Source organism: Lepisosteus platostomus, chromosome 2 (assembly GCF_059453375.1).
Source record: "Lepisosteus platostomus isolate fLepPlt1 chromosome 2, fLepPlt1.hap1, whole genome shotgun sequence".
Taxonomy (NCBI): domain Eukaryota; kingdom Metazoa; phylum Chordata; class Actinopteri; order Semionotiformes; family Lepisosteidae; genus Lepisosteus; species Lepisosteus platostomus.
The window spans coordinates 74,664,006-74,681,989 of record NC_142612.1 but is presented as its reverse complement, the minus strand read 5'-3'; the positions used below and the strand labels follow the sequence as shown (position 1 = coordinate 74,681,989).

Sequence of the window (17,984 nt, the reverse complement as noted above, 5' to 3'; positions counted from 1 at the left end):
CCAGCATATTCACTAGCAAAGCAATTTACGGTAAATAATTTCAATGATACGGTAGATGGATTAGCAAATTTTAGCATATTCCCTTATTTCCCCCCACTTATTTTTATGCATAGGCTTTCTATCTGAATTACTTATAGTGAATGCATACATAATTTAAAAGTGCAATTTAATTAAAAGTGGAATTAAACTAGGGAACCCCTTGTGGGACATGAAGTGTGTTTATGCATCAGTAAGATGTATGTTAAGAACCACCAGCAATTTGGTTTCTTTGATGATTATATCACAGTAAAGAGCTGCTTCATATGTAGAGCTGTGTAGGCCATTTGTCATTGCTACAGAAAGTTGATCCCATTCCAGATAAACTGAGACACATGTATCCCAAGTGGCATGACATACAGTAATTTGACATAAAAATTCCACACTGCCCATGGATCATTTACATTGAGGTGAGGAAAAAAAGATATCCCAGGCAACAGCAGCTGAACCTTCTCTTTCAGGTGTTTTAGTATCATTATAATAGTCTTTGCAAGAAACGATAAAACTTGTTTAAAAAAATGGATCGCAGATGTGATGTCTCAAACTGTCCAGAGCCAGAGAATTAATGAAGGCAGCCTGCTCACTGCAGCTGTGAGAATCTCAACCTTACCTTTTCTAGCTCAGTTCCATAGAGCTTAAAAGCTGAAGATACCTTTCAGATTCACAAATGAGGTCAGGAATCATAATACAAGTGCTGTTTGGGAGTTGACACAAAACACTTTAATGAAGAGACTAGCTTCCTTGTACATTTCAGACTAATTATAAATCAATAATGTTGGTAATACATTATATATAAAATCAATATTTGTGTTTGAAAATACTAGTAAAGCTATTATATATCATAAGACATACAATGATAATTATAGTATTTCCCATATAATTGTATATATTAAATATATACATTATAGTAATTATAATATAGTAGTACATTGTGGTATTTTTCTTGTGGATTTTCAGAGGCTGAAAACAAGAACACATGCATACATCTTTTTAATTGAGTTGAATCCTGCTTGCTTTCATAACAAGTGTAGGAGCAAGTTGCCTTTTCAGAAGATTATGAGAGGAGAGAAACAAACAAGAACACCAAACAGAAGCATATTGCCTCTGTTTCTGAGGGCAGAGAAAGCAACACCTACGATAATCAGCAAACTGCAGGCATTAGCATTCTGCAAGTTGAGGAGCAGACTTTTGTGGAAATTAGAACAGGAGGCCAGGTAAAACAAGGACAAGCCTGGCCTGCTGCCTGAAGCTTTCTTATCAATTCTGTGAGTTTGTGACAGGATTTTCACCGCTCCAAACTGGCAGAGCTAACAAAGTGGAATTGGATTAATTGTACGCCTATCTAGCATGAAGCTTTACAGACCAGGTCCCAATTTACTACAAAGTACACAGGCTGAGAGAGGCGAAAAAGCTCTCTGGAAGCTCCGGAGAATAAAGTAAAAACCTGAAATGACTTTAAGTCTCATAACTGGAGGTGCTGAATTACTTAACTGTTTTTCACTGACACTGCAATCCCCTTAAGTAGACAAGAACTCCTCAAAGGAGTGGAAAGCACAAGAGAAGAAGCTTTTATCTGCTGTGCTGCATCCCACACAAAGCTGCCTCTCCTACTGTAGGAGGTGAGGAAGGGGGAGGGGCTGGAGTGTCCTCAAGGGTCAGCTGACACAAAGGTCAGAGGTTAGACTCCACCAGTCAAGGCAGGATTTGGGTCTTTTACATCTAGTTCCACTGCAGTTAAATTCAGTAATTGGTTCCTTACTAAAGGTTCACTTTGGGTGGGTTCTGAAGGGCATCAGCCTTTTGAGTTACTGTACACCTCACATTAGAGGGGAGAGGGCAACACACCAAAGCATTACTGAGAAAAAAAGTAAAAGGTTTATAGGGACTTAGAAATAAATACACATTTAGCAATGGGTTAAATCTCCAGGGGATTTCAATACATAGATTTTAGCTGCAGAATAAGAGAGGCATGATAGTAAATACAAATTGAGACAATGTGATTTTCACTTCATTGTAAACTATGATCATAATACTGTACACTTTTATAGCAAGGCACATTAATGTTACCAAGCAAGGATAATAAAAAAAACTGTAGTGAACTAAAATGCAGTTTTGTTTGTCTGTGTGATATTCCCTTGAGCCTGTTATCTGTACTGTACATACTGTATAGAGCAGCTTTATTCTGTATGAGTATGGTGAGTCAAAGAATATTATGTCTTTAGTAAAAGAGACCTCTTTTTTGCCCATCACATTAAACTTAAACAATATGTTACACAGTGTTTATTGAGTAAAGTTTTTTTTTAAATAAATAAACACTATTAATCAATATAAAATCAAACAATATTATACCGTATCACATATTTTGTCTCTTGGGATAATGCAACAAGGTAGTTAATGCATCACACTCTATGAAAGTTTGATGCTGGTGGTTTAAGTGAAGAAAAAAAATTAGATAATAATATTGCCTCCTGGTTCTAAATGAAAATCATGAATATGAATGGCAGAGAAAGCAGACAATTCATTTAAAGATTCCAGCAGCTGCCTGATTTGATTGGTGACTTGCACCACCATCAGAAGGGATTTCCTCTGAAATGGCAAGTATTCTGCTTTGAAATTAAAATTAATCAAGATTTTATTGTTCCCTTTTGATCTTTTAACACCATCACCCACAATGTAATACACTTACCTATTCAGATTAGATTGAAGAATAACTGTTGATAAAGATTTTAATTACTTTAGTAGGACTTTCATTTTGTGATACAAACTTGAAATCATTTGTTTCAGAAACTGCTACTAGAGGTTTTTCTCACTAATCACATACATAACACAGACTTAGAATCAGTAACCTTCACATCAGACTTCACTGTGGCAGATTAAGAAGTGGGACCAGCTGCTTCACATGATAGCTTTGATGAACTCACTGCTTTATTGCAAATCAATGTCACGTACACACTTCTATAACATTAAAATATCCTTTCTGCATGGAATAAATCTGTCATAAAGTGCTTTAGCCCAAAATGCGTTAATTTTTTTACCTCTTCCTGAAACCCCATAGTCGAAAGGTTGTGTTTCTTTTCTTCTCTTTTCAGCATGGAATAAACCTTTACTTGTTCCTTTACAGCCTATGCATGCTGACGCAGCTCCCTACTTGAACCAGTTCAAACAGTCTGTGAGTTTGGTAATGGAGACACTCTGTGGTCAGTGAGACAATCATTTCAATTTACAGTTACTGATGGCCTTGTCAATGCTTGCTGAGTCTATTAACTTTCCTTTCAGTCCAAACAAAAGCAAGGTTAGCCACAAGACACTTGTTCATGATTATGCACCCCATAATAGAGGCTCCATTTGGCAAGACAGGAAATCTCTAGGTGAGTGACCACCCATTGCCTGTGGGTACAGAAGATCAAAAATCATTTACTTTATTACAGTTTTAAAGAAAATTATTAACTGAGCAAGAAATGAGCCTGAAGCTCACCCTATCATTGTGTTTTGCATCATATCCCTCAAGCGATCAAGAATATTGATGCAGAAATAGCTTTGTTCATGCAGGTTTCACAAGGAAAACAGGAACTTTGTCTGAATGGAACTAATTAGTCAAATAAGAACTGTGCCTACAGTTTAAATTTCAGGGAGAAAATTGCGAGGGAAAGGCAGAAAAACCCAGCCTACAGAATACTGAAGCAATTGATTTGAATTGACAAAAAGTAAAAATGCAGTAGAATCAATTTTTTCTATTGTTTATATGCACTTGCAAGGGTGTCAGTGTACATTGTACATACATTTTTTTCACTCCAGATAAAGATAATGTAACTAAAATGCTGTCTGACCTGCGTTAACATGTAAAACACTAGGGAACATTTTAAAAAAAGACTTATTCTGATTAGAATATTTTGAAGATTAATTTATTTCTATTTTGAGCATAGCTCTTAAAACAAGGCTTTATTATTTACTTGGAACTTGTCTAGACAGTCCCAAATTGCTACCCCATGGGATGTATCTTCTAAACAAAGACCAGATTGCATCTAAGTCATGCAAAGCTTTGTTTGTGTTTGATGAAGGGAATCATACCGAGATTTTAAGCACATCACCCATTTGTACAGAACTGGGAGAAGCCAAAATAAAAGGAGTATGCTGTTGGTAAGGCTTTATGATATTTGTCTAACTAACAAAGGAACAGGTGGTAAAATGCCATCCTGTCAGAGTGATTCTCTACAGTTAGCCAGATATTAAGTCTCAGATTTCCTGAGATGCAGAACCCGAACGCTCTAGGAAAACTGCACACATTGCAGAGCAATGGGAAATCAAATTCAATATTGCTGTTCCTTTGGAAAAAAAAGTATAATCTTGTGCATAATGTAAATACATTTCATCTTGTGAATATAAATCTTCTTGTGAAGCTGAGGTGTCAGTAAGAAAAATCTATTTCTGTCAGATACTCTCTATTAGAAATACAGTATATTGCCAAGTGCACAGTATAATTACAGCCCAGACATTTTCAGGATTTTAGTTGTTGTATATACTCTGTTCTCAAAAGACCAGAAACAGACTGAAGACAAAGTTTTAAGGCACAATGGCACATTATTAAAGAATTTAAACACTCATATAATTATTCACCACCTTCATTGCCATTAAAGGGGCACAAAATATAGCATGGTTTTAAAAACGAATATGTACATTTTCTGAGACTATCCCCAGTAAAAATGATTAACAGATTATTAAATCAAATCAAATTTGCTAAATCCACACAAATACATTCTGACACACTGCATCTGGTTATCACCCTCAAAAACATGGCGCATTCGTAGAGCTGGTTGATACAGATGTCTGGTCAGTCCTTTTTCGAAAATCATGTATCTGTAAAATAGGCTACTACTGTATATACAGTATGTACAGAGTCCCATTCCCTCTACTTTGTTTTTTCTTTACATGCAACTATACAGCACAGTTGTATTTGACCAGAACAAGCACAATTAGGAGAGAACAAAGAAGAACACAAACATTTCCTCAGTGCGTTACAGATTATAAATGTGCACTATAAATTTAGTGTCCAAAAGAATATCCCTCCAAATGGAGCTGCTCCAAAGCCGCGGGAGAGAGGATCTGGAATGTGAGCCACTCTCCCTCACAAATCTGCTGTAGCTCAGGCTGCGGAGACCAAACCGTCTGTCCAGCAGGGCGCAATCCGATTCCAAGGCATCCTCCTGCTTCTGGAGAGGACAGAGGTCCTGGTGAAGCCAAGAACAGCTCCTGGCATACGACAGAGCCTTTTTAAATGATGAGCTGCCTGATTCGGAAGAAAATTTGGAAGTTCAACAATAATCCAAAGGTCCAAAAGTGTCTGAACAGCAATGGGTGTTTTTTTAATAGCGGGAGGAGCACAAATTCGTTTTGGGGGGAATCTCTGATAATAACAAGATGACTCTTAAAGTAAAAAAAAAATACTTTAAAGAAGTTACTGACAGAGTTCTTAAAATATAAACGCAGCATGAACATACTGTATGACACATAAAAAATACCTCAGAATACATGAACTACAAGGTAGTGAGATGGTCATTTTTAAGGAATGCAACATTTGGTTTTAAAAACAAAAAAATTATCATTTTAAAAATAATACACAGACCTTTCTAAAATATGTCTGAACCTTCTTGCCTATGCAAAGTGTCGCCTTCGAAAACATAAGGCATACTGAAGTAATAGTAAATGTTTTTCTTTAAAACACACTATTTATAAAAAACTACAATTCCTTCTTCATCTTGAATTGGCACATAATTTGCTGGATAAATTCTGCACAGCTTGTATTTTTGGAAAAATGCATCATAGCCTTGAAAATGGTACAGTAGCATACACGAATTACAGTACACATATTATGCACTTGTTTTTTGCATGCATTTTAATTATTAATGGACAGTAGACAGTAAAACAGTATTTGCACGTTTGATGTCATTATTTACAAACAAGGCAAAGAATATGTAGTTCACGAATAGCAGAAGCTCTTTTCTTTTCCCAAATGCTTTGTATTCAAGAATGGAAGCCTTAGCATAACCCAACTGTCAGAGCAAACAGCATAAACCCACTGACAAATGAAAGTTCCTGCTGGCTGTGCCATTTCCATTATTTGCATTAACTTTATTACAAAATCTTTACAAGTGGTTGACAGATTTAAAAGCCCAGGAAATGTCTGCATAATTTAGGCACGCTAAGGACAGAAAATCTATACTAATTTTGGTTTTCGCACCACCAAGCTTAGGTTATTGATTATTAGTTGTTTGTGGCAAAATTTATGAAGTTGCCCAGAGTTCTGTACCCCTGTGTGAAGGGCTTCTGACACATTGACCTTGAACCCCCAGAGCAGTAAAGCACAGGCAACCCTAGCAGCTGGTACACTGCTGTTCCCAGCTTGCCACTGTAAGAGATACATTTCACACATTACGCCGAGAGTGACCCAGGTGCATATTCCATGTCAGGCAAATTAAACTGGATCAAGGCCAAGCTACAGATGATTGTAGTGTGCTGAGTTACTGCCTGGATTATGGTTCTTGTATAAATCTTCACTTTTCCTTCACTTTAATCTTGTGCATCTCCAAAAACTAAAGAAAGCTGAAGCTATTAAAAGCATTTTAAACACTTGCTGAGTTTATGGCGAGCCCAGAGTTGTTGCACGTTATGACACCAGCCTCTAGGGTTCAATCCAAAGCAAAATAATTTGTCAGATCCTAGAGCGAGGAATAGGCTACAGTGCCGATGGCATTCCCTGGATGAGAAAATATCAGGAGTGAAAGGCAGTCTTGTCAAAACTGATCCCCAGTGGAAAAGGATTGGCGGAGACATTCTCATTTAACTCCGTCTTCATAACTCTTAACCAGGCCCACAGACAACCACCCACAGCTAAGGCCAATACAATTGTCATAATTACAGTACTAAATGAGCAAGCAATAAAAAGCTTTGCTTATCATTTAACCACATGTAACCCTATATATACTGTATAATCAACAAAATTTAAACTGGCAAATATTCAAAAAATGGCTAAATTTAAACTGGCAAATAAAATCAAAATCAAACTGTGGTAGTTAAAAATGTATTTTAGGAGTCACCTGTAAGCCTGTACACCTGTAATATGAAAATTATTTTAAAAAAGCCATCAGTCACACTGATCTTTAAAGGATGAATGGAAATTTATATATATGGTCCATGCAGTTGTATGTACGTTATGATTAGTATTGCAGCAGGTTATCAATGGTTGTGAGGAGAACAAACATCAAGCATGCACAGAAAGATCACAAAATGTGTGTTTGTATGTTTCTCACACACATTTCTCAATCTCTCTTGATGTAAACTCTCCTCACAACAATCAGTAACCAGCATATACAGTATATAAAGCTCTGTAACATCTTAACTGTAACTGTAATGGATTACTTTTAAAACTAACTTCCCCATCTATGCTCATGAATGACATATTAGTACTTAAGAATTGACAGACCACTCCTGTAAAAAACCTGGTCCTTATTTGTACTTATGGTACTTATTACATATTAATGCATGTAATACGTTTTTACTAATGAGGCCTGTATTAAGCTTGTCTTAGTCATTTAGTTGCACTCAAGAGGCTGTGCTTCAGAAATAAAGTGCTAATACATGGTTTATAGCATACACCTATATAGTTACACAGTAGGAACTGCCCATGAACAGCTTGCAAAAAAAAAACAGAAAACCCTATACTTTATAATAGAAACAAAAAGACTCTTGCTGATAAAAAGAGTTGAATGTGTAACATTCAACGTTGCTAGCTTTCCACATAAATACAAAAGGATCAAGAGAGCAGTCTAGTCCCAGTCATTAAACTACAAGGTTATCAACACACATCTTCTGTGAAACATGATGCTTCATTGACAGCAACATTTTCGGGCTGCGGGGCAGTGAAAAGACATTCTAAAGCCCAAGAATTGATACAGGCACAATGTTCAACACCATAATCGCTGCTACTCCCACCATTATTTAAACCCCTGGGATATTTCACTGCAGCTCAAAGCTGCAAAGTGAGCAATCGTTTCAAAACAGGCTGGAAGAGAGAAGCCGCTTGTATGTTTCTCATCCACAGAGAACTGCTTTTACTGCATTTATCGAAAGACATTCAGTATCTGTATCCAAAAGCGACAGCTGGAATAACCCTAGTTGCAGTATGTTGATAACTGCATACTTCCTCCATGTTAAAAACAGGTAAAGAGAAACACATGATTGATTTTACTGCTTGAGAAAGAGTCAACTTAGAAGTGCGTGTGAACTTACAGTGCATGCAACTTTACACTGACTGGTGAGTTTTAACTCAAGATGGCACGAAAAGACAAGCCGTCGGTGTCTGCCCATCTGCTGCTTTGGGGATTCAGCCTTTAAGGTGAGTGCTCACACAAAACAGATCCAGCCTGGCTTCTGAGTTGAGTTTGAGTTTGAGCTTTCAAAGCCAACAGGCTCACAAGAATGTGTGAATTTACCTCACTACCCCGAACACCCAAACAAAAGAGTTAGAGAGGTGGCACTACTCCAGCCACAAAGCCCACCTGCTCAACTCAGACACACAGCTGGCATTTCCAGCCCTTCCAAGCAATCCCACAACAATCTGCAGCAACTGTTCGGGCTGGCAGTAGCCTGCAACATTTATTCACACAACACCAAAGGTACCTTTAATGCAAAAAACTCAGTGGAGGCAAGTGCATTTTAAACCACGGATATAGAATGTATACATTCTTACATATACACATGTATCTTATACACATGTACACAGAATGTGCAGCAGCAATCGGTTTTAGTCAATCTCTCGATGAGCTGCAACTAAAAGTTGATTTGACGCAGAAAAAACAGCTGTACAGTTGTTCATGACAAAACCTAATTAAGGCAGACACGAGACATGATTCGAACAGTGAGGTTTATTAGGGAGTAACTTGCCTGGCTAAGAAGAATACCAATCTGTCCATAAGGAAAGGGTTATCAACTGCCCCTCCCTTTCAAAGAAGAATGAGCCAGGGAGCTGCCGCAAGGGTGAAGATGGGGTGGAGGGGAGGGATGTGAAGCAAGTGAGTGAGCAAGATATTTCTACACAGGTCCAGTTTCGCCAGGAACACAATAAGCATAGTAAGGTGAAACTCATCCCTTCTAAGAAGAGGAGAAATTGATCTGTTTTAGGGCTGGTTCCCATCCCCTGGTCTTGGGACCGTAATTAGAAATGGGGAACAGATTAATTACAAAGTTTACCAGGATAATTTAGCTTTCTTGTGTCATAACAATCAAAACATGGTTGTGAATGGACCTAAACAATATAAAATATTCATTAGATTAAATTACCAAGATATTACTGTAGTTGTTAGGATGGTTAGTAGGTTAATGGGAGCATAAAACTCAGTTTTCATCATTGGTTATCACAGATTCCCATAGAAAATGAATGGTAGGAGCTGAAGAAAGCAGATCACAAACATGAGCTGCACAACATGAAGCTGTGCGAGAGGTTCTGCATTAAGGAAGAGAGTAACATTGAACACTATGAGTTGAAAAATTGGCTTAGTGTACAGTAACTCTTGTCAGATATTCTATCCATGCATGCAATACTGAAAATCTAGTCTTTAATTTTTGGATTTATATATATATATCAAATGTATTAAATGTACTGTACATCTGATCTTTTATAGTTCATCAAGAGTATGGATAAGTTGAGAGGCTACTGTATACTGTATATCCCTTCCATTTATACAAACATACACAGTAGACAAAAAATAAATGTATTTGTTAAAATATTAACCTGCTCATTTAGAGTTTGTAGCCAGAGGCTTGTCTGAGTCGAACAAAAAGGTTTCTGGTTTCATGGGCCTTATTTATCTCAGAATAATAGGAGTACTAGCGGCAGTCCAAGAACTCTCAAGGTTTTTCTCTCTCTGCAAATCATTACCTGGCTATTTACTGCACCAATGTTTTGTAACTTAATTTATAGTACACCCTACACCCGAAACTGCTGCCCCCGTTAAAGGTGACAGTGTTTTATCTAAAATGCCTGTTTTCGATTATTGAAGAATAACTGACATAAATGAATGTACCGTAGCTTACATCGTACTTTTTTATAGAACCTTTCATAAAGCCATTAAATGATATGAAAGGAAACATACAGATGCAAATGCGCTTTTAAAACATTTCCAATCAAAGTATTTTATTAACATCATCTCATGACAAACCTCTTAAGGAAAATAAAACATTTACTGCTGTCTGTTTTGTCCAACCTGCCATTTTATGTTCAAATATAATAACCCAATAAAAATTATATTGTGACTACAAATTAACTTTTCAAGTTTGAAGTGACGATAACATTTTTATTGAACATAAAATTGAAATCTTAACATGCTTTGCACTTGTCCTCAATATTGCTGTATTGTGTTTCCTTTAGAGCCTAGTTAAACAATCAAATTTCTCCACATAAGACAGTTTTACAGCATATGGAGAAAGATCAACTGCATTCATTATATGGCACGTGTTAAACAAAACTCGTTAGGACATAAATCAATAGACCATTCCTGCCTTCCAAACAAAATCCATGCAAAACCCATCTCATCATTACAAATATTCAATGTGTTATACAAACATTTGATACAAAAACAAATCAATCTAGCACACAAATACCAATGGATTACATATACTGTACATGCCTCAGCTCATGTGGTGTCGGCAAACATCAAAAAGTTATTTCATCCAAACTTTCCGGTTCAGTTTCTGGAATAGTATTAGGAAACACCTTGGATAAAACTCTTGCAACAAGTACTTGTTCTAAAAGAAAGGCATACTGGTATCAATCTAAATGCTCTCATTTCAAGTGCAGACACAGGGCCTTTTCAAACTTTTTCCAAGGAAACTGATGTAAGGAAGGCATAAAAAAATGCAGTAGGTCAAAAGTACAAGTAGTGTTGCTTTGTTATTGTAACTTTTGTCAATTAACACAATTACTGGGCAAATTAATACAGAGATAATATTATCCAGTAATTCAAACTGTTATATTTTGCATGAATCAATATAAGCAAACATAACACTTATGGGGTATGGGGTATACTGCAAATGCCTTCAAGGCATTTGTAAAATAATTACAGTAAATTACACAGCTGAATGCATTTCATAATTCATTGTAGTTGCCCATAACTACACTGCATGTACATTCAATTAGTTTATCATGATGAACACTTCTTTGCAAACGCTAACAGTATAGCATATTACATTTTGAAGTGTTATTGTGCTATACATATTGTGGGCATACCTCCCAGCATACTGTACTTTGCTGACACAAACAGTGCTTTTGAATAATCAGAATTCTGAAAATCTTTAATTTAATTCCTGTCCCATCATCGTGCATGCTTCCTCCGTTCCAATCCTGAAGCACATGAAGGAATGATGGATTCATTCAAAAACAATCATAAGAGCAGCTCAAGGGTTATGAGGACCACACCTCTAAGAACTTAGTGACCCAAGGGAATAGACAACTTGCACCCTTGATTCATCTCATCATTGACATACAGTAGAAAGAAAATAAGACTGAAAATGTACAACAGTATTCCACTCGGGATTTTTACCCAAGACCCTCCAGTCCAGGGCCCCTGACCTCTCTACACTGCACATCAAGAGAAATGGAGATGGCCAGGGGGTGAAGGTAATGGAATTCACAACATGAACCCCAATGTTGCAATTTAATTTATGTTGTAAATTAAATACCACTTCAAACTATAAAATTAGCCTGGGAATTCAACCAGACAATCTGGTGGGTGTTGATCTGTGTGCAACTGCATGTTTGCTGCAATTTAGTGTCAGTGAGCAACAAGAGAAGAAACAGTCATTAACCATAATTTCTCTGAAGTATTCAAACTAATGAACCACAAAGTCATAAAAAAATTCAAATTTTTAATTTGATGGTTAAACCTTATTGGTAAAACAGAAAGCAATGATGTGTTCCTAAAATGAGGTCCTGAGTCTAGATAACATAAAACCATGAGAGCTGGGTGAATCTTCCCTTTTTATTAAAGAACATGGTTTAAATAGATTAAAAGAATTGCAATTCTAATGAACATGTGTGAAAGAAGAACAGAAGATGATTAAAATCAAATAATCTAATTTCCTTTTGGAAAGAAAAAAAGATTGCAGTTGTGTAATTTCAAACCATTCCATTTTCTTCCCGTAAAACAATATCATTTTTAATTAATCAAAATAAGACAGACAAAGGGGTTTCCAATACAAAACAGGGAAAATATTTCACAAGCAATGCGTCAGTGATTTGCATCCCAGTTTTATTACATGTTGTGTTTAGGTTACTGGCAAAAACTATATAATGTAAATTGCAACTTAGTCATGAAACTGCACATTAGGACCTTAAAACATGTTTTTCATCCTTTGCTGTATATTAAAACATTTTAATTATACCTTTTTGTTTACAATTAATAAAGTTTCAGCCCTTACAAAAGCTCTGGCGAATGAGACAGATCACTAAAATCCCTGTAAAAACATTTGTGCTAAATATAATAGGATCACAAGTGGAACAGTATTGACGGTAGTATGCATAAATGAACATTCTGAGATCTTAGAGAGCTGCTGCTATTCATACAGGCACCTCCAGGTAAATATTATTCAGAAATCTGTGACATATGCATGAAATTATTCAGGAATTTGTTTCCATGACAGTTCCTCTGAGAAAAATGAATTTTGCCAATATTTGAAAAGCTATTCAGAGAACGTAATTTATAGCATGGAGAAGTTCTGGAGTGAGAATGTAAACAGCTGCATACAGTAATTGCAGTTTGATTGCCGAAGCTAAGAATAGACACTAGATTATTGTTTTTATCATTATTTATTTATTTTCTTTCCCCTGGAGGCAATTCCTCTACATTCGTAACCAGATTTTTAATGAAAACCTTTGTATGGTAGTTGTACTACCTAAATAAGCTCACAAAAAAAAATGTCCTGAGCTCGCCTGCTTATCTTTCCTAAATGTCAATTAAACCATTCTCTCTGCTGTGATTTAAAAAAAAAAATTGGATAAGTTCCAGCATTCAATAAATGTCAGGTATCCCAATGCCTTTTGCAAACCCCTTAACAGCGAGTAAGACAATAGAGGAAACATTTCTGCATTTTTCCTTTCAAAAGTACTGATTCTACAGTAAATCAGTACCATTCCAACACCAAGACTAAGACTCCTTCTCCTTGTCTGTGTCTCTGGAGCTTACAGCCATGTACAGACTGTGATCTTCCCATTTGCCAAAGCTTTTAAGATTGATTAAATCAATGATTTAAGGTCCCACAAATTCTGGACACATGGAAAAGTTCAAGTACCATGAAAGGTGAAGAAAGCAACAAACATTTCGTAATATTTTCTGATGTTTCATTTTCAAATTATTTCTTCTTCAGCATCAGCATATCTTCACTAACCGAGCATAAAATAAAAAGCTAAAAATATTATCTTTATTGAAAATAAGTGTAACTGCTATACAGATGTTATTTTCAAATATTTTACTCTATAGAGATATTTGCAGCTGTCTGAACAGTGAATAATATATCTATATCACAGTCATTCCTGCTGTATACTACTGTATATCATCCGATAATAAGCTATACATATAGAATCAAACTCTGGGGCTATATACAGTTTGGCAGAATCAAGTGACTGGACATTCAAGTGAGAAATCTTTATTACTCATGTCTCATAACACTGAAAAAATGAATTTGCAATGCTGGAAGCTAAGTACAAAGATATTGGCATCAGACAATATTGGAAACGCATAAAGTTGCCATAGAACATCAGTCAATGGGGTCACAGGTAACTTGATCATGTGAATGAAAAGCATAGCTTTATTTTCCCTCAGGACTACAGAGTTTTGCCTCTTAATCTCAGCACAAAGATATAGAGATTTTAGACTGACGCTTATCACCACTTAAACAAGTGCTGAATGTATATGTATATACAGATGTACAGTATAAGAATATACAGTATAAGATCCTTACCAACACTGCTCAGTGTGCACTTGAATCAGTAAGTTATTGTACAGGTATGATGTACCTATTGACTTTCTCTCACTCACCATCTCTTGTTATGTTTATACAGTATGTTGAAAAAAACATAGCTGAATTTTTCATGTTCTTATGCCAAATGGTTACAGTTGTAGAAACCAAGAGATTTGAGTCTGATGTTTCCGTTCGTCAAGCCAAACTTTATTGTATGCATTCAAGGAACCACAACCATAGTTGTTATAGTAGCTCAAAGGAGATTTGGCTCTACACAGTGTACAGTATATATATTATTCTCTACAGCCTCCCCTCCTGTCTTTGAGGTAGCTTTCTCAGGAAACTCCTCAAGACTCAGAAAGCACTTAAAACATTCCTTTCTTATCAGGAGTTTAGTATAAACATTCCCCATCAGGGAGTTTAGTACAGAAGATGGGAGTTCAGGACAGGGAGGGAGAAGCATCCGTGCTAAGGCAAACATGAAGGTTAGAATTTAGCATGTGAATTTAGAGTTCACAGCTCCTACCACTACATGGGTACAGAGTAACATACAGTACAGATTGTGCTAGCAGACCCCATCACAGTATTTCTCAATACTTTTGAAAAAGCAACTGTAAAATGATTAACCGATGTTGTGGAGATAAATCATATTCTTTTCATACACACTGAGCCTTATTAAACCAGAATACATAGAAAAGCATAGAAGAGCATAGAAAATGTTGGGGTTTGTTGTTGTTGGCAAAAATTAAGTCTACAGTTGTTAGATGCTAATATCTAAGTAATTGTTTTTGCGTTCACTAAGTCTTTACATACACATCTGTAATCCAACACAAACGCATGACAGACATGTCTAATCAGCAGACAGTGAGTTGGAGGGAACAAAAGCAAAGTTTGTTTTTATCTCCCTCAGCAGCTAGCCACAAACCTCCACCTCTCTTCAACAGTGTAAAGAGTCAGCAAAAGACCCAGGGGCTGGCTGCCTATTTAGAATTTTAAGCTAAAAAGTAAGAAAAGGATATGGAAAAGCAACCCCAGTATTGTTGATGACCATTACACTACAGTGAAAAAGAACTACAGTATACCCACACTAAAAAGTGATGAAAATTTAGTTAACTGTAGTTCTCTATATTTTATATGTTGTGTTGATTAAACGCACTGAAAATTCAGAAAAGACTATCAGGATAAGTTAATGACCAACTGTATTATTTATGTGATGACTTAAAAATGTTTAACATAATGCTGGGTACACTTTGTGTATTTTTATTAAATATTTGCATTTGTACACAGAGCTATGTGACAACATTATCCCTTTTTCATTCGAATCCTGTGATAGTTGAAGCTGTGACGTAAGTAGCTACAGAATGTACTGTATGTTCTGTGGGGACATTCAGGAAGGTACAATTCATTCTGTGGGTTCCAAGACTTTAAGTAAGAAAATAAATAGAAATCACTGTAGACATCTGAGTGAAGCCAAAATGAAGGGTGGTCCCAGTCTCTTCTGGCTCTTCAGGCTTATTAATAGCAGAGAGGCAGGCAAGTGGTGGAATACAGTCAGAATTTACAACTGCTGTATTACTGCAGAACAAAAAGCAACTCTCTAGAGACTTTGGTAACAAAGAGAAAAATTGTATTTGTGTCAGCTAGTGATGAATCAAGCACAAAATACTGGTCCTTGAGGGTCAAATAATATTTAGATTTTAATTCTAAATGACCTCTATATCACGTATCATTTATCACAATGAAATTACTCTATTTTGTATTAATTAAAATAACTCTCTCTCCTAAACTTGATTACCCTTATTTCTGATTAAATAGATGTCAATATATAATTAATAATGATCAAAAAGGTGGCAATGACAATGTATTAGATATTCCCACAGTGATGTTTGTCAAGAAACACACCTGAATGAGAAGTTTCCTGAAACAAAAAACATAGCATACAACAATATGCCAGAAAATATTTTATTATAAACCCATTTCAATTCTAATTCAAGAACTTAAAGTAAATTTTAAATCACACCACAAAATTAAATTGATATCTATTAAGAACCTGGCTGGAGTAAAAATCAGAAGAAACAATGGTCTTGGTAATGGTGAAAACCAGTAATTTAGATCCTAAGGGAACAATTACACATTAATTAATTTATTTTATACATAAATTTTTGCTACTGAGATTGCAATAATTTTTACAAGGTTAAATTATTTTTATATTTAATTTAAAGTGTTCCATTTTTCCTTTTTGTTCCTTACTCTAGTCCCAATTAAGGCATAAAATACCCGTGTAACAGTACAAAATGACAAGGAACACACTGAGAAACAGTAAAACATATGGGAAGAATTAGATGTTTTATGCATGTTCATAAAATAAATGCAATCATAAATCAACATGACTTCCACAGTTCCATTATACAAGAAGTAGCTGATTAGGCAGTATATTCCAAATAGGACATCCAGAATACACCATATTTAAAACAATCTGACAGACTGTTTCTGTAACTAAGCCAGTGAGTTGTAAACAATGAATGTGCTACAGTTATCTAAATACACAATCACCAGCAGTTTTAAAATAATCCAAGGTATTTAATTGAGTAAACATACAGTATAGAGCAGATAAGCAATACATTCACTTCCTATTTAAAAATCCATAATTTTGTGAAGTTACTGTAGTACTGTAGGTTATATCCATTCTTGTTTATTATATTCTAAATAAATAAATGTAACCTATTTCACAACTCTGCAACCTTCATTTAGTTTGACAAGACACTTTTTGTAGGGTCAAAAGCCCTTCATGTAACAAACTGTATATTAATAGTATATATTAATATGTGTATAGTTAATATCATCACTGGGTGGATGGTGGTGCTGTCCACCACACTGTGCAGCCCCCGCCTGGATGATGCAACAGCAGCCATAGGACACCAATACGCTCCACACACACCAGCTATAAGTGGGAAGGAGAACAGAGTGATGAAGCCAATTTATAGATGGAGGTTATTAGGAGGCCATGACTGGTAAAGGCCAGGGGGACATTTGACCAGGACACCAGGGTAACACCCCTACTCATTTCAAGAAACACCCTGGGATTTTTAATGACAGAGAGTCAGGACCTCGGTTTTATGTCTCATCCGAAGGACGGCGCCGTTTTTATGGTATAGTGTCCCTGTCACTATACTGGGGTATTAGGACCCACACAGACCAGAGGGTGAGCACCCCCTGCTGGCTCCACTAACACCTCTTCCAGCAGCAAACTTATGTTTTCCCAGGAGTCTCCCCTCCAGGTACTGACCAGGCTCACACCTGCTGAGCTTCAGTGGGTTTCCAGTTGTAATTGCAGGGTGATATGGCTCTTGGCAATCGGCTTGATTTGACTAATTAGCATTGAAATGCATTGCCCAAGTACTGGGGGGAGCAGCTTACACCAGAATTATACAGAATTGCAACAATCAGCTCCTTAATTATTTAATTGATAAGTAGGAAGATCAATAAAGCAATACAGCAACTAGTCACAACAAAGTACTGGAATGGAGAAGAATGGAGGGGTCACAGGTTGACTTGTCTGAAGTCCCTGTTTCCCAGTCCTAATAGTGTAGCAGCTCTTTGCCTCCTGATTTTCATTCCAGCAGGGTTCCAGCTAATCAATTAAACGTATTGAATCCTTAATTGACTCAACTGCTTGATTTCTAATGTTTTCTGAATTTAGGATGCAGTCCCACTAATAATCCCCTTCATGTGTATCACTTCCAAGAAATAAAGTAAGCAGAACTCTATTAAAATTTAAAATTGGTTTTCAAATTGTTTCTCCCTTATTGCTTTCAAAAACTCCTACTGTTTATCAATTAATGATGCACAAACAGGTGGGAATGACACTCTGAAATTCTCTCATAATAAGTGTTAAGGGGAGCATATAATGGGGCAATTATAGCCTTATTAATAAATTAATA

The 17,984-nt window shown here is 36.2% G+C and overlaps 1 protein-coding gene across 3 annotated transcripts in view; it reads right to left on the bottom strand.

Annotated features, from left to right (window-relative positions):
• The window catches only part of schip1 (schwannomin interacting protein 1), a 250,052-nt gene that overhangs the window by 176,910 nt on the left and 55,158 nt on the right, over nucleotides 1-17,984 (bottom strand). The window lies entirely within an intron of this gene.